Source organism: Argopecten irradians, chromosome 1, assembly GCF_041381155.1.
Source record: "Argopecten irradians isolate NY chromosome 1, Ai_NY, whole genome shotgun sequence".
In the NCBI taxonomy this organism is placed as follows: domain Eukaryota; kingdom Metazoa; phylum Mollusca; class Bivalvia; order Pectinida; family Pectinidae; genus Argopecten; species Argopecten irradians.
The window spans coordinates 5,767,293-5,789,327 of NC_091134.1; positions in this window are offsets into that span (position 1 = coordinate 5,767,293).

The following is a 22,035-nucleotide window of genomic DNA, read 5'->3' on the forward strand; positions in this document are numbered from 1 at the left end:
TGGTGATTTGATCAGCATTCCTCGTCGATATTTTTATACATAGAGATTGTAAAATAGTTCACCGATTATTTAAAGTATATAACAATTATGTGTTATACCAATAATATAAGCAGCAGCTGTGGTACGTTATATACGGGACCCTTGCCAGATGCAGCGATGATAATGCTTTGAGATTATTTCGGCACGTACTGTTCCTTCACTGCCGGTCTACGTAATAAACTGTGAAAATAGCTTCATACCAACATGAAGTCTAACGCTTGTGTAATATATTACTACATATTGAATATTTTTATAATTTGCAGTGAATGTTGTTATAATTAGACATTCTACCATTATGATATAATTGGTTTTAGATAACAGTATAATATATTCCATATTGTTAGTTGCTAGGATTTATATCTTTCAAATGATCAAAGGATACGCCCAGATATGGGCTAGTTATTGTAAATGTACGTTAAGCCCAGCAATCTACACACAAGCAAGTGTGCTATTAATCTGGATTCTTTTTAAATCTCGAAGTTTGCATCAGTAGGATTTTTGTAATCCTGATATTATTCTCTGGTAGGCTTTGAAATGAAAATACGCTTGCTCTATCATCGATGAGAAGAATGGTTGTTTCATTTCAGTTGTAAATTATATTGACAAATGAATGAGAGTGAAATCCACTTCAATGTTGGAGATATCATTATAAGTTTCGTCCACACTTCCGGTGGTGTTAGTCGTAAGGTTACGTTCATTGGCAGAATTATTTTCCTTACAAAATTAACAAATGTTTTTCTCTCAGGGTACTCCAGTTTTCCGCCACATTCTAAACCTATCATGTCCTTAAATGACAATGGTTGTGAATAGGGTTTAAATCAAACAAAACTTGTATTTGCATTATGAAGGTATCGACCATGTGCCAGTGTTTATATGTAAAACACTTGACTAAGAATTCCTGAGGGGATATCCACTGCCGGTCTATCTGAGGTCCCCTGTTTTACCTCTGATTACAAACGTCCTTACAAATGTCTGTTTGTTTCCAACACATAGGAACATAAATTAAATGGCATGCATTATTATTGTCGGGTTGAATCAAGTACAAGCCGATTGGATTTCATATCAATACAGAAATTAAAAAGCGATAAAATAGATCACACTTATGTAACATCGATCAATATTAAAAATATTTATGCACATGTAGTGTAACGAAATAAATTCTACTATTACAACGTATACGTAACAACACAAACGTACTGACTGTATTCCAAGACACACACGTATAGGATGCAGGGGAGACAATCCTCTAAACCTCATAGCTGCTAAAGAATGTATACAACATGACCAAATAAATAGCCATGATATAAATATTTTCATGAAACGTATGATATTGTGATATAAAACCGAACTCCACTGATTATATAAGGTCCTGTTCTTTGTTTCCTACAAAGCGCAATGATAGTATTAGTTTCCTCTTCAAGGCGCGTTCGCGTGATTAGTGTGTTGTAGTGTTTTATGTTGTAGTGATGTCTCACTGAAGAAAGCCAAACAAAACTTCCAAGAAACTTACATTATGACGAAAGGCAAATCATAATGGATACAGGAACCCAGTTGCAAACTGATATGGGGATGATAATTTGGATATCGCACTATCTTGATCTTGATCAATCAAAATACGGAGTTTTGGTAAATTGGACTATTGTTTTCAAGTCGGTTATGGAGTTTCTATTTCAAAATTGTAAATCAGTAATGTCCAGGTCATGTTGACCGACAAGCCACGATAATCAGAGGTCACACGAGATTTCTCGCGGATGATCTCTGTAGACAGGATCTGCATATATACGACGTTCGTGTTGAGCTTACTTTGTGTAGCATGACATTTGTAGTGCCTGGAAGTATGACGGATGAAGTCCATGGCGTGAAGGTGACGGACTACAGAAGATGTATGGCCAAATAAAAACACTATACCAGTCTTGTATATCGTGCATTTTATGCCGACGTTGTAGAATTTAATTCCACTTAGGGAAAGGCTGCAGCGTTGATTGATGGCGGTACTGTTGATAGCTCATATTTTGTAAAACGTATCACAAAATGATGATGAGACCGATAAAATAGTCATTATGGGGGCATATATAGTGTCAATGCCTGACTCCCACACGGATTCTATCAAATATGCCTATGAATATGTCTATTGTCATCAGTTTTCCCCAATAAGAAAAAAAGGTTATGTGGTTAAAAATGTCGCTCTAATAACATATATATTCTTTCAAACTTTCTGTTTGTTTCATTGAAAAATTTGAGTTTCTTATTTTATTTCAGAATAAGAATATTTAAAATTATTAATTACATCCGAAAAAATATCCATTCCACTACGACCAGTTTTGAATGAGGTACTGATTGCAGATACATATCTAGGGACTAAGTTAAGCGATAGGGACAAGGTCAAGCGAAAAATGGTGTGTCTGGTCTTACAACGATTTAAGCTTCATATGCGTTGGTCTTTTTATCACACAATCCGCCTGATGTGCAGTTATTTCACCCGTGTAACATGTTTGTATATATCACCAGTATACTATTACCTCGAGCGATTTTCATTGGCCGTGCATTAACTCCAGTATGAAGGCAAGCCAGAAACTATAAAGTGACGTCAGGATTTCGAGGACAGCGGGACAAAATTGCCGGATTTTTGTAGCACATGTTGGTGTTAATATAACATTTTTGTATGTTAAATGTAAGAGGTTATAGTTCTTTATATAAGAGTTTTTATGGAACGACTATAGGAGATTTCAGAAAAGATGGCGTGACGTCACAGAAAGTTTACATCCGGGTCCTCAAAGGTACAAACACAGTATGGCGACTAATAAAAACAATAACAGATATGTACATCCCTGCTACACAATCGATACGCTGGCAAAAGTATACACTTTCATACTTGCAAATTCTGATTTTTTAAATAGCTTCTTATTGTTTCAGAGGTTACAGACATTTATATTTACAACTTGTTCATTGCTAAATATATTTGTGTAGATTTAGTGTTGAAGCCAGCTTGCGAAGCGGTGCCGGGCCGTCACACGTACCCGCTTTTTGTTCACACGTAGAAATCCATGTTGTGAAAAAGTTATGAATAGATAATTGATTTCAATGTATCATATTTCTTTTATACACGAAAAATCTGTTCATAACACTAATTAATATAAATATAACGAAATGTAAACCACCTGGCCAGACCACGGCCGCTCGTGCATGGCTTCGCTGGTAGATCACCTCGGGTAACAGCCAATAATTGGGAAATTAATACTATTTATACGTAATTACCAACACATATCTCAATAAGTACTTGTAAAATATATATATTTCGTTATTTCCCATGTATATATTATTTTTAATGAATGGTATAAACCACTGTTACACATAAATAAAGATGTATGTGTACATGTACGCACACGTACAGTATGGCTGCCGATATCTCGAAAAATAAAATAGTGAAATCGTTCAATTTCATGAGTTTACTTTTTAATTTTTAGCCATTTTTATTCCATGTGCCGTTATGTGAAGTTCATATTGAGGTGATATTACTTTTAAATAATTTGAATACATGTTAGATAGACTACATTTAGATATATTAATATAGGTAGATAGTAATTACTATAAATGCCGACCAGGACACATATTGCGCACGGCTTCGAGAATCCTAAAATACTCGAAGTTTTGTTTTAAAATATGATAAAAAGTAACTATAAAATGACTCATTTGAATGTCATAAACTAAATTCCAAAATTTCTGACGAAAAAGTTAACCAGAATACATAATTTTGTGACTCTGAAAAATGACGAAATTCGGGATCTCGGCAGTACCGTACGTAATGGCTGCCGTGCGCTTGGGGTGATCTACGAGGCAAATTTTCATTTGGCCATTATCACACATCGTAAGGTGTTTTACCAAGTTAGAATTTGAAAACATTAATCGCATATTAAAATGTCAGTATAATATTTTGGGAAACTTGGAATTTAATTTGTAGTTTTTGTCAATTTTGTAACTTCTGTCAATATTTATACGTAGGTCTAATGGCGACCGTGTTTTTTTCTCGTGGCGGTCGAAAATGGAATATAAACAGAGTAAAGTATATGAATACAACATGTTTATATCTAAATATTTTTGTTAAATATCTTTATTTACCCTTTTTATAATTAAAATAACGCAATAGTTCTCGGAGTGTCGTACTATTTATTACAATAAAATGTAAACAAACATCCCAAGCGGCTGTGTTCCCTCTATGTTTATGTGTAGATATACGGAGTTGTACCTTTGAGCGCCCGGATGTACCTTTGTGTGACGTCATCGCCATCTTTTCTGAAATCTCCTATAGAAGTTTTTATTTTTGCTCGCACACAAAATCAAAAACTAGAAGTTTTTAACTTTGCGTGCGAGCAAAAATAAAAGATTCGTTTCATAACATCTCATATGACATGGACTCTTAATGAAAATTTATACATGATAATCCTCCAACGAAACGGCTTGAGAAAATTCGATGCATTGATGTATTAAGACTTCTTATGATTACCAACTTACTTATTATAATATATATTTTCATAATAATAATGAAGCTGTTTTTGAGGAAATTGGTGATTTAATGGGATATTCCGTGTTATTAGCCGTAATCATCAAATGGATATACGTTAACGATAAATTAACGCAAACACACCACCTAAATGTAAATGGCGGAAACTAGATTGCCATCAAAATGTGTTTTTCCAGAGTTGGGGCCAGCGATGCATTGGCTATTGACGCCTGAACAACATATTTCCTCAGACCAGTGAGAATTATGATTGCTTTTGATTAGGAAACCATACCAAAATCATAGTCAATCAGGTAGAAGGTGTCAAAAGAAACAAAGTAATCAGCTGTTCGTACAACGGTCAGTGATTAACGGACACATTTGAAGATTACTATATCATATGGGAATCGGTGTTTTCTTTTGCCTCGTTATATAGTAAGTAATAGTAAGTAACGGATTCCCCTCGGTAATAAAGTCGATACAGGGAGGTCCTGACAGTGTGATAGCTCGCACTGATACTAATTATAGAGTTATGTGCAGTTCGTGCTGACCGTAAAGCGAGTCGTTATAGTAACTGGCGAAATATACAGATATGTCTCGAGATAATTCTCGTTAAACACAGCCAAATAAATACCTCCCAAAACGGCTCCACAAGTAGCCACTTGTAATATGGCACATCCATGTTACTTTCTATATTTCAAACTCTCGCCTACGTGAATTACTAGTTATTAGTGCTAATGTGACTACACAAAATTTGGAGATGTAGTTTTGACAAAATGCTTCGTATTTCATTCTAATGACGCAGTATTAGGACGTTTTGCATACTAATCAACCAATCAACGTAATAGATAAATCTACTTTGTGTAAGTTTATCTTTATCTGTTAGTTCATGGGTACAACCACATTGCCTTCCAAAATAACGAAAGTTGCTTATATGCCTTTGAACACATGACCAGAATCAGTTTAAGGATAAACTAGGGGTAATTTCAGATAAAGGGTAAACACATACATTTTGAAAGAATTATGTTATGATAATATAGTATCAAGTCGTGTGTTGTTATTAAATTATTAATTCGTATATTATTATATCATCAATTCGTGTGCTGTTATTATATTATCAGTTCATGTGCTGTTATTATCAGTTCATGTGCTGTAATTATATTACCAGTTCATGTGCTGTTATCATATTATCAGTTCATGTGCTGTTATTTTATTATCAATTCGTGTGCTGTTATTATATTATCAGTTCATGTGCTGTTATTATGTTATCAGTTCATGTGCTGTTATTATCAGTTCATGTGCTGTTATTATATTATCAGTTCATGTGCTGTTATTATATTATCAAATAGTTTGCTGTTTTATATTATCAGTTCATGTGCTGTTATTATCAGTTCATGTGCTGTAATTATATTACCAGTTCATGTGCTGTTATCATATTATCAGTTCATGTGCTGTTATTTTATTATCAATTAGTTTGCTGTTATTATATTATCAGTTCATGTGCTGTTATTATCAGTTCATGTGCTGTAATTATGTTATCAGTTCATGTGCTGTTATCATATTTTCAGTTCATGTGCTGTAATTATATTATCAGTTCATGTGCTGTTATCATATTATCAGTTCATGTGCTGTTATTTTATTATCAGTTCATGTGCTGTTATTATCAGTTCATGTGCTGTAATTATATTATCAGTTCATGTGCTGTTATCATATTGTCAGTTCATGTGCTTTTATTTTATTATCAGTTCATGTGCTTTTGTTATATTATCAGTTCATGTGCTGTTATTATCAGTTCATGTGCTGTTATTACATTACCAATTCTTATGCTGTTATCATATTATCAATTCGCGTACTGTTATTTTTGTTATCAATGCATGTGCTTTTATTATATTATCAGTTCATGTGCTGTTATTTTATTATTAATTCATGTGCTGTTATTTTATTATCAATTCGTGTGCTGTTATTTTATTATTAATTCATGTGCTGTTATTTTATTATCAATTCGTGTGCTGTTACTATATTATCAATTCGTGTGCTGTTATTTTATTATCAATTCGTGTGCTGTTATTTTATTATTAATTCGTGTGCTGTTATTATATTATCGATTCGTGTGCTGTTATTATATTATCAATTCGTGTGCTGTTATTTTATTATCAATTCGTGTGCTGTTATTTTATTATTAATTCGTGTGCTGTTATTATCTGATCAATTCGTGTGCTTTTATTTTATTATCAATTCGTGTGCTGTTATTTTATTATCAATTCGTGTGCTGTTATTATCTGATCAATTCGTGTGCTGTTATTATATTATCAATTCGTGTGCTGTTATTTTATTATCAATTCGTGTGCTGTTATTTTATTATTAATTCGTGTGCTGTTATTATATTATCGATTCGTGTGCTGTTATTATATTTTCGATTCGTGTGCTGTTAGTATACCTTTTGATGATTATTTTTGTATTTAATATATATATTGAATCAACTTACTGATACAAATGCTAAGTTTGTCGAATCTTTCAATAGTAGATTGGAAAACCGAATTAATAAGCAGAAAACACTTAGTGTTAGGATAGTTTTCTTTTCTTTCCATTTGGTTGAAAAGTCATAATCTATATGAGCGAATATATTTATTTAACAAAGTGGCAACTGCTTGATCATTAAGATCGATACAACGGTATAGCACAGGACGATAACGAATTGAGGAGGTGTTATGTGGGAGCTTAATATACCACCAATTGGTCAATTGTAATTCAGCACTTATTGGAAAATGTAAGCGTTTGTTACCCGTTCGAAAGTTCCCGAGTCCATCATGGTGCGTTTTAGTTTCCAGATTAAATGTGTGTTACAATATTTTCTTAACAAATACATCGAAAGGGTGATGAATCGATTGTGTATTTACTTAAATTCCAAAAGGAAATGTACGTGATTAGAACGAATTAAAATACTACTGAGCCCAACTCACTGGATAAGGAAATAATAATACATAATAATTATATATATATAGTTGTTACAAGGATTGCATGAAGTATTTGTACCATTGCAATGCAGAATATTAGCTTTTGTTAACATTTTTACCTTAATTAACCCTTTGTCACAGAGAATTATTTCGCATGCAATATGACGTATCAAGCATGAACATTTGTTATCAATGCAGATTATTTTGAGAATAAAGTAATTATTATGAATTATACATTTAAGAACATATCAAAAGCTAAACGTATTCAGTACACGATAGTGGCGCCTGAAATATAGAAATGTGCTCAAATCAAAACGAAAAAGATATAAGTTATTCTTATTGAGATCCTATGAACTATATATATCTGAAAAAATGAAATGTGGCGTATAGTATGGATACATTCAACATCGCCGATACTTTATTAAACGTGAACGTTAAAGGGAAATATCAGCTAGAACATGAACGTGTTATACTCACATGTTTTGTACCTAATAAAAGAGAAACATCAACTAGAACATGAACGTGTTATACTCACATGTTTTGTACCTAATGAAAGAGAAACATCAACTAGAACATGAACGTGTTTTACTCACATGTTTTGTACCTAATGAAATAGAAACATCAGCTGGAACATGAACGTGTTTTACTCACATGTTTTGTACCTAATGAAATAGAAACATCAACTAGAACATGAACGTGTTTTACTCACATGTTTTGTACCTAACGAAAGAGAAACATCAACTAGAACATGAACGTGTTATACTCACATGTTTTGTACCTAATGAAATAGAAACATCAACTAGAACATGAACGTGTTTTACTCACATGTTTTGTACCTAATGAAAGAGAAACATCAACTAGAACATGAACGTGTTTTACTCACATGTTTTGTACCTAACGAAAGAGAAACATCAACTAGAACATGAACGTGTTTTACTCACATGTTTTGTACCTAACGAAAGAGAAACATCAACTAGAACATGAACGTGTTTTACTCACATGTTTTGTACCTAATGAAAGAGAAACATCAACTAGAACATGAACGTGTTTTACTCACATGTTTTGTACCTAACGAAAGAGAAACATCAACTAGAACATGAACGTGTTTTACTCACATGTTTTGTACCTAACGAAAGAGAACCACGACTATATCGTTACTAAGAAAGAACATCTGAACATGACGTGTTTTACTCAATGTTTTGTACCTAACGAAAGAGAAACATCAACTAGAACATGAACGTGTTTTACTCACATGTTTTGTACCTAACGAAAGAGAAACATCAACTAGAACATGAACGTGTTTTACTCACATGTTTTGTACCTAATGAAAGAGAAACATCAACTAGAACATGAACGTGTTTTACTCACATGTTTTTGTACACTAAGAAAGAGAAACATCAACTAGAACATGAACGTGTTTTACTCACATGTTTTGTACCTAACGAAAGAGAAACATCAACAGAACATGAACGTGTTTTACTCACATGTTTTGTACCTAACGAAAGAGAAACATCAACTAGAACATGAACGTGTTTTACTCACATGTTTTGTACCTAACGAAAGATGAACGTGTTTTAACATGTTTTGTACCTAACGAAAGAGAAACATCAACTAGAACATGAACGTGTTTTACTCACATGTTTTGTACCTAACGAAAGAGAAACATCAACTAGAACTGAACGTGTTTTACTCACATGTTTGTACTAAGAAAACAGCTGAACATGAACGTGTGTTTTACTCACATGTTTTGTACCTAACGAAAGAGAAACATCAACTAGAACATAAACGTGTTTTACTCACATGTTTTGTACCTAATGAAAGAGAAACATCAGCTGGAACATGAACGTGTTTTATTCACATGTTTTGTACCTAATGAAAGAGAAACATCAACTAGAACATGAACGTGTTTTACTCACATGTTTTGTACCTAATGAAAGAGAAACATCAACTAGAACATGAACGTGTTTTACTCACATGTTTTGTACCTAATGAAAGAGAAACATCAGCTAGAACATGAACGTGTTTTACTCACATGTTTTGTACCTAACGAAAGAGAAACATCAATAGAACATGAACGTGTTTTACTCACACGTTTTGTACCTAATGAAAGAGAAGCATCAACTAGAACATGAACGTGTTTTACTCAAATGTTTTGTACCTAATGAAAGAGAAACAACAACTAGAACATGAACGTGTTTTACTCACATGTTTTGTACCTAACGAAAGAGAAACATCAGCTAGAACATGAACGTGTTTTACTCACATGTTTTGTACCTAATGAAAGAGAAGCATCAACTAGAACATGAACGTGTTTTACTCACATGTTTTGTACCTAATGAAATAGAAACATCAACTAGAACATGAACGTGTTTTACTCACATGTTTTGTACCTAATGAAAGAGAAGCATCAACTAGAACATGAACGTGTTTTACTCACATGTTTTGTACCTAACGAAAGAGAATCTTCAACTAGAACATGAACGTGTTTTACTCACATGTTTTGTACCTAATGAAAGAGAAACATCAACTAGAACATGAACGTGTTTTACTCACATGTTTTGTACCTAATGAAAGAGAAACATCAACTAGAACATGAACGTGTTTTACTCACATGTTTTGTACCTAACGAAAGAGAAACATCAACTAGAACATGAACGTGTTTTACTCACATGTTTTGTACCTAATGAAAGAGAAACATCAACTAGAACATGAACGTGTTTTACTCACATGTTTTGTACCTAATGAAAGAGAAATCAACTAGAACATGAACGTGTTTTACTCACATGTTTTGTACCTAATGAAAGAGAAACATCAACTAGAACATGAACGTGTTTTACTCACATGTTTGTACCTAATGAAAGAGAAACATCAACTGGAACATAAACGTGTTTTACCTACATATTTCATAACTGAAGAGTCTTTACAACTTCGAAGCATAATCTGTTTTGGAATTTTCGCTTTGTCTTTATTGATATTGGGTTTTACGGTGTTACTAAGGAAACGTGCTCGGTAAAGCTTAGAGTGATGGTTTTTGTAATCCTTTACGATAACGGTTATAAGACCTCCTCAATTATATCCTCTGATATTCAGACACTGGTAATCTAGTTGTAAATCATGTTTATACCACGTAAGCCTCATCTGTTATAATGTACTAGAACGATTGACACCGTTGTAGACATTAGGCAAAACTTAATACCTCATCCCCACCCCGTCAAAGATATTAAAGGCGTGTCATGATAATTTAACCATCCAGTTTTTAAAATATTTGCAATAAATATTGATGGTAAATAAGCAAATATTAAAAACATACATTTTATATCGAAACGCTGTTCTTAATAATGAAACAAATGCTAATATGTTTTTTTTGTCATCTGAATTGTACTCTTACTCGCCTTCAGGAATCCAAACTAGATCATCGTATATCTTTTATAAATACACGCATGCATAATTTATGCGACTCGGACAACGTGCTGATTCTTTGTCTGTCTAAATGTATCTAGCAATGTAATAACAGAAGACCTGAAGCGGCGACACCACTCATTGTAAAGCGGTGACACCACTCATTGTAAAGCGGTGACACCACTCATTGTAAAACGGTGACACCACTCATTGTAAAGCGGTGACACCACTCATTGTAAAGCTGTGACACCACTCATTGTAAAGCTGTGACACCACTCATTGTAAAGCGGTGACACCACTCTTTGTAAAGCGGTGACACCACTCATTGTAAAGCGGTGACACCACTCATTGTAAAGTACCTGCTGTTCTCTAGTAGTTGTTCTGGGTGAAAAAAAACAATGGACCGAAAAAGTGTCGGTTAGTACAAAATGGATATGTGATGTCGACTTACTGTACCACCATGACATCTTATATATATATATATATCGACAAATGGAGTGATTGACAAATAATATCTATTTTTCGCGGTGTTATATTTGTTACACCATACAAAAACAACTGTCATTTACAATATGATCATTCTGTCTGGTGGAGTATTACTGATGAATGCAAGGAATTCTGATGTCACAAGTTAAATATTAGTACCAAATCAATACTGAATAACCATGGTCTTATAAAAAGTCTACCTTGGCTATAGAATTAATAAAAGTATTTCTGCTTCTCAACGCTATGATATTTAAAGTAAGAGTGAATCATCCCTATATTACTGGTATGTTGAATACAAGTACAGCAGGTTTGGCGCATGATCAGATCAGACTCTGAACCCATGTAATTTTTGGTATATTTCAATATTTCAATTTGATATATTAACTCGAGCGGACATAGGTCTACTTCATTCTTGATATGTCTCCACCTTACGCTACATTTGTATGAACTGAAGTATCCCCCACATGACATATCTATAGTAGACATTGTGCCCCCGAGACACCCTTGGTGATGGATGTGTCGGTCCCGTGGACCTATTAGAGGCCTCAGGGTACCAGACTGGTCCTGTCATACCTACCAGATAACTTCTCCAATGGAGTTCTCCACGCAAAGTGATTTTTCATACAGATAATTCCCAAAGTGATAAATGTCCGTTTGATGTGGAGATATCAGTTTTATTTTACCGCGCAGACATAATAAATCCAACTTGTTTAGATTATATATTTAAAGTCACACTGATAGCGGACCTTGTCGTCCAATCGACAGCTCGTATTGACGTGATTCATAGAGAATTATTGATATATACATATAAATCATTACTTGCTGTATACATATCGGTTAACATATGACGAGGGCTACGCAGAACCTGAACTCATCGGATATTGTCGCTGAAATACACTACACTAGTGAATGCCCTGTGGATTTCTGAATGATGCCGATTACGACAAGATATGACCTTGAAATACTGGGAAATAAATCCGTTTGAAAATCACACGGAATGGTGTAAGAGGATGCCATAATTCAAATCAGATTATAGACATTGAAATCGTAGTAAGGGGAAATAAGATAGACATGAAAGTAACATTAACATTATAACTTTAACCGATAAGTATAAAATATCTGTGGTCATTAAGCGTCTGTGGACTCCTTCGTCTTTGAAGCATTGTGCTATCTATTCAAATGATCAACTATATTTTCTTAAGTAGGGTATCGCTCATATCCATGTATAAACCATTTACTAGCACAAAGAGATGCTGCTCGAAGCGTTGGCCTTTTCTGTTTACAACACTGTTTAATAAAAGATCAAACAAGTCTTCAAAAACAATGGGAGCTTCGATATTAAGGAAATGTTGATATGGTTTACTCCGATATTACACAATAATTCGATGACTGTTTAGTTGTAATATCACATTGCTTTATTCCTTTATCAACACTACAAGTTTGTATCCTCCTATGGCAATTTGAAATACCATGTTAAGCGATAAGAGTATTCTAGAATAGTCTTCCCATGGCCCTGTGTTCCCAATAGACATTAATTCTCATCTGACCAAAATGTAAAAAATCCAAATATTTAACAAACAATTCACATACATTAATATTTCTTCGGTGTTTCACGTCTTATTCCACGGTTCATTACATTATCGATGGCTTTGGGAATGTACACATTTGTTTGATAATGTCAACAGAGAGTTGGCAGTGTCATCATATACGAGTAAACCGTCAGTTCCTAAAGAAGGTAGGTTTCAGGAAGAATCTTAACATTACTTGTAAAATGTTATCGAAATTCAAGAACTGCTTACATGTATATGTTTCATGTGTTATGATAGAATGCGGTTTTAGCGACTGAACAAGACGTGTTTCTGCTCTCTTGACAACCGAATGTGTTGTTTTTATAGGGTGAAGCATACCATTGTAGGACTAAAATGTTTTTTTTCTAAAATTTTAATATTTCTACCAAATCACTGACATGAGGGGTGAAATAAAGTGGTCCTTAAACTATCTTAGAACGAGAAGATTATTTCAGAGTTGAAAACATGAGTGGATCCTAATTAGTGCTAAATGCTTCCGCCAGCTGTGTAAGACGGAATGGCTTTGGTTTTATGGTGTGTTCTTTATAGAAGTATAGCTTTAGTAATTACTATGGAATATCTCATCAACATCTTATTTCACAAGTCTCTTTATACTGTGTAATTCATATCTATTTTTATTTCATTTCATTATATAAAGTTGTTACAATTAAATTCAAACTAATCATAAATCGCATATTCTTTTCGGTTTCGCCATTTTCATATTTAAGTACAAAGTATAACCCTTCAAAACATGCTATCATGTACTTTTTATAACTCCACGATAACTCTGTAGCGGTTTTACGGAATTTCATATGTAGACTAACCGGGGCCAAGAAAATTTCGATTGTCTTACACGATCAAACATGAAAAACCCGACACAAGAGAACTTTGAATTATTGATCTGACGATGTGAATCTGGTGTAATAGTAAGTAGATAAGTAAAGGCCGTTCCGGCAACTTCTGTATTGCATTAAAGAGATCAGGCGGTGTATACCGACTCTTTCAACTCAGGATAGGTCTACTGTGTATAATGTTAAGTTTACTGTTTATTTCATTGCTTTAAGTACACTCCTTACAATGCATGTGGGTGTGGAATAAGTGTTTTATTTCTTGTCCCCATTGCATAATCGTTAGAAACGAATAACTTCAATAATGTTTTGTTCTAAACATTATTTTTTATCTATTTCTCTCCCATGATGCAGCCAAATCGACTTTGTGTGGAAAATCGGGGTTTCCTATCCAGTATTATGGGGGCTACGTTCCTGGTCATGACTACCAGATCAAAAATTACGAAAAAGTCTCCGAAGTAGAAACGTGATTTTAGTAAAATTTAAGTCTAATAGGGACGCAATGTGGTGATTAGCAAGGATGGAGTAGGACAACAAATTTGGCGGTTATGAATATATTATTAATCTAGTGAGTTGTGTTGTTCGGCGTCGTTGGCGCCATGCTCCAGTGAGATCGCTCTATAAAAAGAGTCCCTCTATTTCATGGTCATCTTAAAGGTTTGAGAAAGTCCTGATATGACATTGGCTTTTAATGCTTATGTATTTATTTAAAAATTGCTTTGGCATTTATGGTTTATACAGATGTCAGAGCATTGCAGGCTATCTTCATAATGCGCGCTAGCACATCATGAGATGATTATATTTACATAATCAACTCATTTTAGGGTATATGCAATAACAGTTTTTAAGCTAGACCAGGAAAACCGTTTATCAACGACGATTTAATCCACAAGATGGAACCGCCATTTTGACAGTAATCATTTGATGTCACCACGTCAACTACAGTGACTTCCCTTTGCCTTGGTTGGTTCATATAGCAGAAGTACCACGTCATCGTCAACGAATTCGATATAACAGCTGATTTGAATCGAGTCATTCATATGTTCCCACCAAAATCGGGGTCATGCTACACCGTCGACTATTCCCGTAACAATTGAATTGCCGCACGTGTTGTACTATCATTATACACTGATAATGATAATACTAGAAAGCATGGTTATAGAGTCAATGTCAGTGCAAACTGTAAATATATGACCTTATTTGTTAATAGAACCTTAAATCCACTAACGAAACACCAGTCTACTATAAGATCTAATACGGTCAGATACTGTTCGTAATGCATGTTAATTTCAATAAAGCGGCTAGTAGGCGGGTGCCTTCGGCAACAGAATTAAATACAAAAGTGCAAACGCTCTTATTATCAATCTAAATACAACGCATTATTATGGGGAAAATCAATTCATTGTTGTATTATCGGTAAAACGAATAGTTTTATATTGCACAATAAGATATCAACATCCATTTATACAGATAAAATGTGAATTCTGTATCGGGCTGCAGCGTTCATGATTAAGTAAGAAAATATACCGATGCCTAAAATGTAATAGATAATATAATTAAACACTTTGTGGTGAAATAATCACAGTTTATATTTGTTTTATTGGATTATTCAAGTTCTTTTGGCGGTGTTTTAGCACCAATAACTCATTAAACTCTTCAACGACAGAAATATCGGAACTAGAATTACGCTGCCTAACAGTAAATTGTGTGGCCATTTCCATATAAATATTTTTATTTTCTAAACAAGAGACACTGACTTATTTTATTAATAAAAGGTACCAAAATTAACCAACAAGTAAGCGAAATTCTACATAGAGGTTACCTAACAAGTGACTGGTGTTTATCATGTTTATCAAACTTGAGTTGGTTTATTTTCACATAAGTTTAACTCTATATTTATACCGTGGTGACCATTTTCTCGTCTTCATTCAGGGAAACTTACCACCATACAATGTGTAATGATATCTTTCCGCCATAAAATATAGTGCCTTGATAGTGAACTAATATTCTATTGTTTAATACTTTTAATAAGCATCTACCTGTTATACAGTAAATACACTGTTATCTTAAAGAAAATATGCAACGAAAAGTAGCCTGAAGTTGGAAGCTAATCGAAATCAAGAGATGTTGGCATTGACCAATCAGGTGCCATAGGTGTTTCCACACTGGAGTGTGTAAACATAAATGATAACCAACCGCTATGGAATTTATCACATGGTTTTTCCATTGTGAAACATGCATAGCTATGGGATAAATTACAATGACCGATTGGAATCATTCTTTAGAGATACGACGTATACAGACCCAGTGGGCCTCTTCCTGAAGATCTAACATCACACTCCAGCAAGGTTAATCCTAAACTGCTTATCATTTTTAGTTAGATCTCAGACTGTATAAACAAAATAATCGTCAAAAATCACACGCTCAATCCTTAACTTTATCACATAAGCGTTGTTTTAGTTTAGCAGGTAATATTATTGAGTAATACGGTCAATGTTTAGGTCGTTTAGGTGTATATGATTTTTAGTTGAGGTTTAAAGTCATTCATCAACATCGTCACACTAATGAAGCGACATGAACTCGAAATGCTGTAATAAAGGGGCCATCTTAAGAGATCACACAACGTTCCATAAACAATGTTGATTTAACAGTTGAGGCAGAATTCGAATTTAAATCTCAGTCATGTTTGATTGTAATCATGTTAAAATAGAAGAAGACAAGACATTCCAATTTTTGTATTTACCACACTCAAGGACGCATTGCTCGTCAAGGGAAAGCCCCCAATAAAATTACTTTCTTGCTGACAAATTCTCATGTAATTTGGTTTCATTGGTTTGAAGTCATTAAATTATTCTTTTCTCATAGGTGTCGTCAATTCTACCTAATTTGTAACTCACCCACCAAGGTCAATAGGATCTGTTTAACTCGGGTTCCGTGCTATTAACGCTATATTTGTCACTTGTAATTCCTATATTCCGACTGCACAAGGTTAAGATTAAACAGAACTTCTACACTAACATTTCACCACTCACAACAGCTACAGCGCTAATTTCATTCTAAACAAACATTCAAGACGGACTACAGCAATCTGGGAGAATAAACTGGTAATCTCTGCAGGGTGCATTGCCAGAATTTATACATTATTATGTCGTTTGTAAAATATCGAACAAGTAATAGCATGAGATATATAATCAATTCATAGTTCGCTATCCGTCATAAAAATACTCTGTGTATATAATTATTTAAAAAAGATTATTTTAAAAAAATGTGCAATTAGTAATTTTATTTAATTACTTCAGAGAAAACCTTTTTCTATAATTTCTGCCGTTTAATTAAAAGCTAAGGTGATATAAATAAGCCTCATTAGCAAGCGCTGTGTACATGTACATTTGTGGTGATTGGTTTTGGATGACAGCTATAAATGGCGTCATCTTGTGTTAATGGGCGTCCTATCTCATTTTTGGTGCTACTTCAATTTAGGTTCCTGCCGAAGTTATCAAAAGGGTGAACGTGCTTAGGTGGTAAGGACAACGTCAAAAAGAATTAGATCTAAAAAACTGATTTAAAAAAAAGGCATGGTCTTGTACTTAAAGGAAAGTTTATTTAATAGACGTGTATTTATAGGTCATGCAATTGATCACGGTAGATCTCGCGAGACGGTAATCAAGGTGTCCTTACACGTGTTTTTGTTCCATGATATAAAGTGTACTACTATATTTGAAACAAATACTGAATTATGCCAAATAGTTCGTCTTGTTCATTAAGTTCATTAAGCGATGTTGGATTAGACCGTGGTCTTGAATCAGGATAATACATTTACTAAACTGTTGGTCTATCTCAAACGTGACATTTCAAATTGACTTAAGTCCCACACAATATTTCTTTTCGTCGTAATAGTTTCAATTACTAGGAGAAAACATGAGTTGTGGATACGAGGATAATTGAGTTGAGTTGTTCAGAAGTAAAGCTATTATCACCTTCTGGTAAGTAACAAAGGACCAGGTCTAGGTAGACAGTAGGTAGACACGGTTAGAGTCGGTGGTTAATGTATATTTTTTCAATTATCAGGTATTTGTATCAGCCTTTTATGATTATATACCAAAACAGACTATATTGGTGTACGAAGTAAGTTAACGTTACATGATACACCTTTCATTTTCATTAATATTCTCTCATTAGAAATCACCAACGGATACGAAAAAATACATGTGATAATGAGAAGCTCTGATATATTTCACATATGACAATACTCGTGTGACTCCAACAAGTAGGACCTTCACCCGTCGTGCAGTGCTATCTCCATCGGTACTCAAAAAGTCATATTATACCACAATATATCATTTACAGTCGACACATTCAATCATTGAAATAACAAAACTCTTGGAAAAGCCAAACTATGGTCAACAACTAAGACAAAGTTTTATGAGAATGAAGCGTGTTGTACAAAGGACAAATTTCATTATTTCCGTCTATCACTTTGTTTGCTTATATAAACAACAAAATGATGCAATAGCTTTGAATAATATATAAAAATATATTACAATTGCAATCAATTGAAAACAGACACATTATCAGCATTTATTGTTACCTTTATGAACGTGATTAAGAAATCCGGTACAGAACCGTAAAATAAACATTTTGAGGAGGGCTGAAGTTGGTTGCGAGTTCCTAGTTCCTAGTTCCGTTTAATACATGGAACTAGGAACCAGACCCGAGTTCCGTTTAACTTAAACGGAACTAGGAACCAGACCCGAGTTCCGTTTAACTTAAACGGAATTAGGAACCAGACCCGAGTTCCGTTTAACTTAAACGGAACTAGGAACCAGACTCGAGTTCCGTTTAACAAACATACTGGTCAACGAGCGGAGTTCCGTTTATTAGGATTCCTATCTCTAACTGCATGTTCAATTGCCTATTATATACAGGAATCGAACTTAGAGCTTCCATGAATACTACAGTTATTAAACGGAACTAGGAACTCGCAACCAACTTCAGCCCTCCACATTTTGATATGAAATCTGAAAAGAGTAGTTACTGTATAACTAATGCACAACGTTATCGCTCCATAACAAGCACTGTACCAGCCCTTAAGCATACATTAAAACGACTTTTAAAACATATACTGTAAATTGTTGAGCTGATTAAATACATATGTACGTTCTATCAAGATAAGAATTAACAGGTACTGAGCCACCAGTTTGTATACTTATAGTTTATATAGCGGATAAATATACTAAGTATGTTAATCCATGATCGTTTACGTTACTTAAAGAATTAATACATAGCCTTAATTCCGTGTACAGATGCTTTGTTTCAGGACCAGCATTTAATCCCCGGTAGTAAATGGACATTAAATAAATGTATTAATGAAACATTACTCCCGGGCTAACATGTAATACGATTACTTTCGGGTGAACATTTAATACAAATTGGTGGTTTAATATCGGTGAAACATGTGGTGAAGGTTATCTTTGCCCGATGAATAGATACCAAACGTATTAACATTAGTTCACACTCAGAAGTAAATACACCATTAAGGCGCATTAAAAAGCAGTTTGTATCAAACTATTTCTACAACTGGGATGTATTCTGGCGTTCAGCACAAATCAACAACAACCATATAGACCAAGCTGTTCTATAACTGGAATGTTACAATATCCAAACTTTTCACGAAATCCTCGTCAGTCCTAGACTTCTTATTAATTGTGGCATCTTGTTCTAATATCACCAACATGAAGTAAGATGCTCCTTTTGATGTTAGCCATTTAGTTGAATGTGTTTTGCATAATATGATATATGTATTTATTTTGGTTTCGTAATAAACTCGTACACATAGTTATAAAAGCTAAAGTAATAAACAAGAACCTACCTGTTTAACGGTATTTCGCAATCACTCAACAAGTCTCATGGTATATTCTTGAAGCTTTCGATATTTACGAGGTTGGCTATCTGAAAAAGGAAATAATAAAAAAGACATGAGATTATATGGGGGAAATGAAGTATTAAATCTTAGATAGGTACATGTTATATGTCAGATATACGCTGAAATAACCACAAATGTAAGTAGGCGTTGATTAATATATAAGAGACGTTATAATCACATATATCAGAGTATCAGTACTGACTGAGTGAAACGAAGGGAAGTAACTCTGATTAGAATGTATATATCGGTGTAACCAAAAACAATTACAGTTATTGTACTGGTGTCACAATTAATCCGCTTCACCGTACAATATTTACTCCAAAGTAAGTTATCCCATGTCTGTACCAGCCGTTGTTATAACTACCTCTTAGCAACAGAAATTGATAACTTAAGAGACCTAATGGACTGAAACGTTCAATACGAAGACAATTGTGTTACTATGATAATGACTGTATGGCATTAGGTGTTAAGACACTTCATACGAACTAGACTTCAACTGTAAAGGAAAGAAAGACACTTCCTAGGTAAATATTCGAAAGGAAAGTGATTTTGCAATGATGCCAAAAATAAGTTAATAGATTTTTTTAAACAAATGTTTATATATACAAACTAGAATACTAGAACACTATGTATCGAGATGAAGAGACAGTTATGAGGTGGAATACCTCGGAGACAAACAGACCAGGCTCCACATGTTGAGCTAGGCGTGTCTATTAAGAGGTAGATAACACTTAAGATCGACAGAATGGTATTTAGGTACGTACGATCCACTCTTAACAACCCATCAGTGTCGTAAGCCGTTCGTCCTGTGTGTTCGGATCACTTCAGCGTTCGAGTGTGTGTTCTTTGATACTTGCTTTGTTCTTTAATGCATTGTTACTCAAAACGACGATTTCCAATAGGATTGCACTATGTACGTATGGTGCCGGTACGTTTGAACTAGACATACTCAGGTATCAGAGCTTTTGAACTGTTTCAGCATCAAACATGCCTTAATATTTCTTTTTGATACCCACAGCTTGTATTACAAGAAAACATATTAATATTTCAATCCTAGTAAGAGCCGCGATGGCCGTGTGACAGCCCTCTATCTCTCGATTGCGAGTTTGAAACCAATGTGGGACAAACGGCAGGTGCTGATCACAGCTCAGTGGTCGTTCGCCGGCTATTTCCTCCACCCAAATATGGCACGTGCGAAAAGTTGTATATATCGGTAATAAGAAGGTTCGAATGAAAGTTGTAGTAGTTGGGATCACTGCTACCTGCCCACAAATTTACGATGTCATTAGTGTGTGAAAAGTAGTTCGCTCGTCAACATTATAAATTTGCGGTATGTAGTCCCCTCCAGTTGAGTAAAGCATTTTATGTGTTGTATTACTAAGCTCTTACAGAAGTAATTTACCAATTAAGATGCACGGACAGAAAAAAGTAACTTTCTGTGTTAAAAGAGGTTCCGATGTTGGATATCTATTTTCTCTTATTCCTACGAGTGAAATAATGGTTTATCTGATGCCTTGCACTCAAGTCACATTTTGCTGTATTGCATGGCTACTCATGGACTTCAACTTTGTGACGTCACTTTCCGCAGTAACTATAATGATGCAAACAACGCGCTTTTTCGTAAAATCAGTCAATTTTCATGTATGGAGAATATATTTGCACTTACGGTTTTCTTCGGAGATCACAAAATGTTGTAAAACCTCAGCAAGACTCAGTTTTACATTTTGTGAACCTTGGGTAGAATATCCATATCCGTTATATATAGAAATGAGAGAGTCTAGCATTGCCTATCCTACCGGAAATCTGCTCACTTGAGTATATATATAGCGTATACATTTGACTTGCTTGATGTTATAGCTATAGAAACTATAGAATTTAAAGAAATTAACAATATTAATTCAAATCGTTCACATACCTTGAAATCTGTCAATAGTTTTTAGTTTTATTTTATAATGGATTCATAGAAATAGTTAATAATACGTTTGCCTCGTGGCTATGAAGTTTTCATTTAGCAGACCTTTTATATATAAATATATATATATTAAATAAGGGTCAAAGAAGTAATATCAACAGGATTTTCCAGATGACACGGGATCCAATCAAACGTAAGTCTGTTCGAAACGAATTAATTTAAACGGAAAATATGGGACAAGGAAGTTCCTTGTCCCATAAAAAATATAAACATATTCCTCTGGACCAAATTTCCATGTCTACTGACATAATGTTATAAGGCTATCCTTTATAAACGCCACACATACAGAGGGCGATGCATCTTCATTGCATTTGTCAACAGTGCGGGTCTATCCATACAAAGGATGCCTAT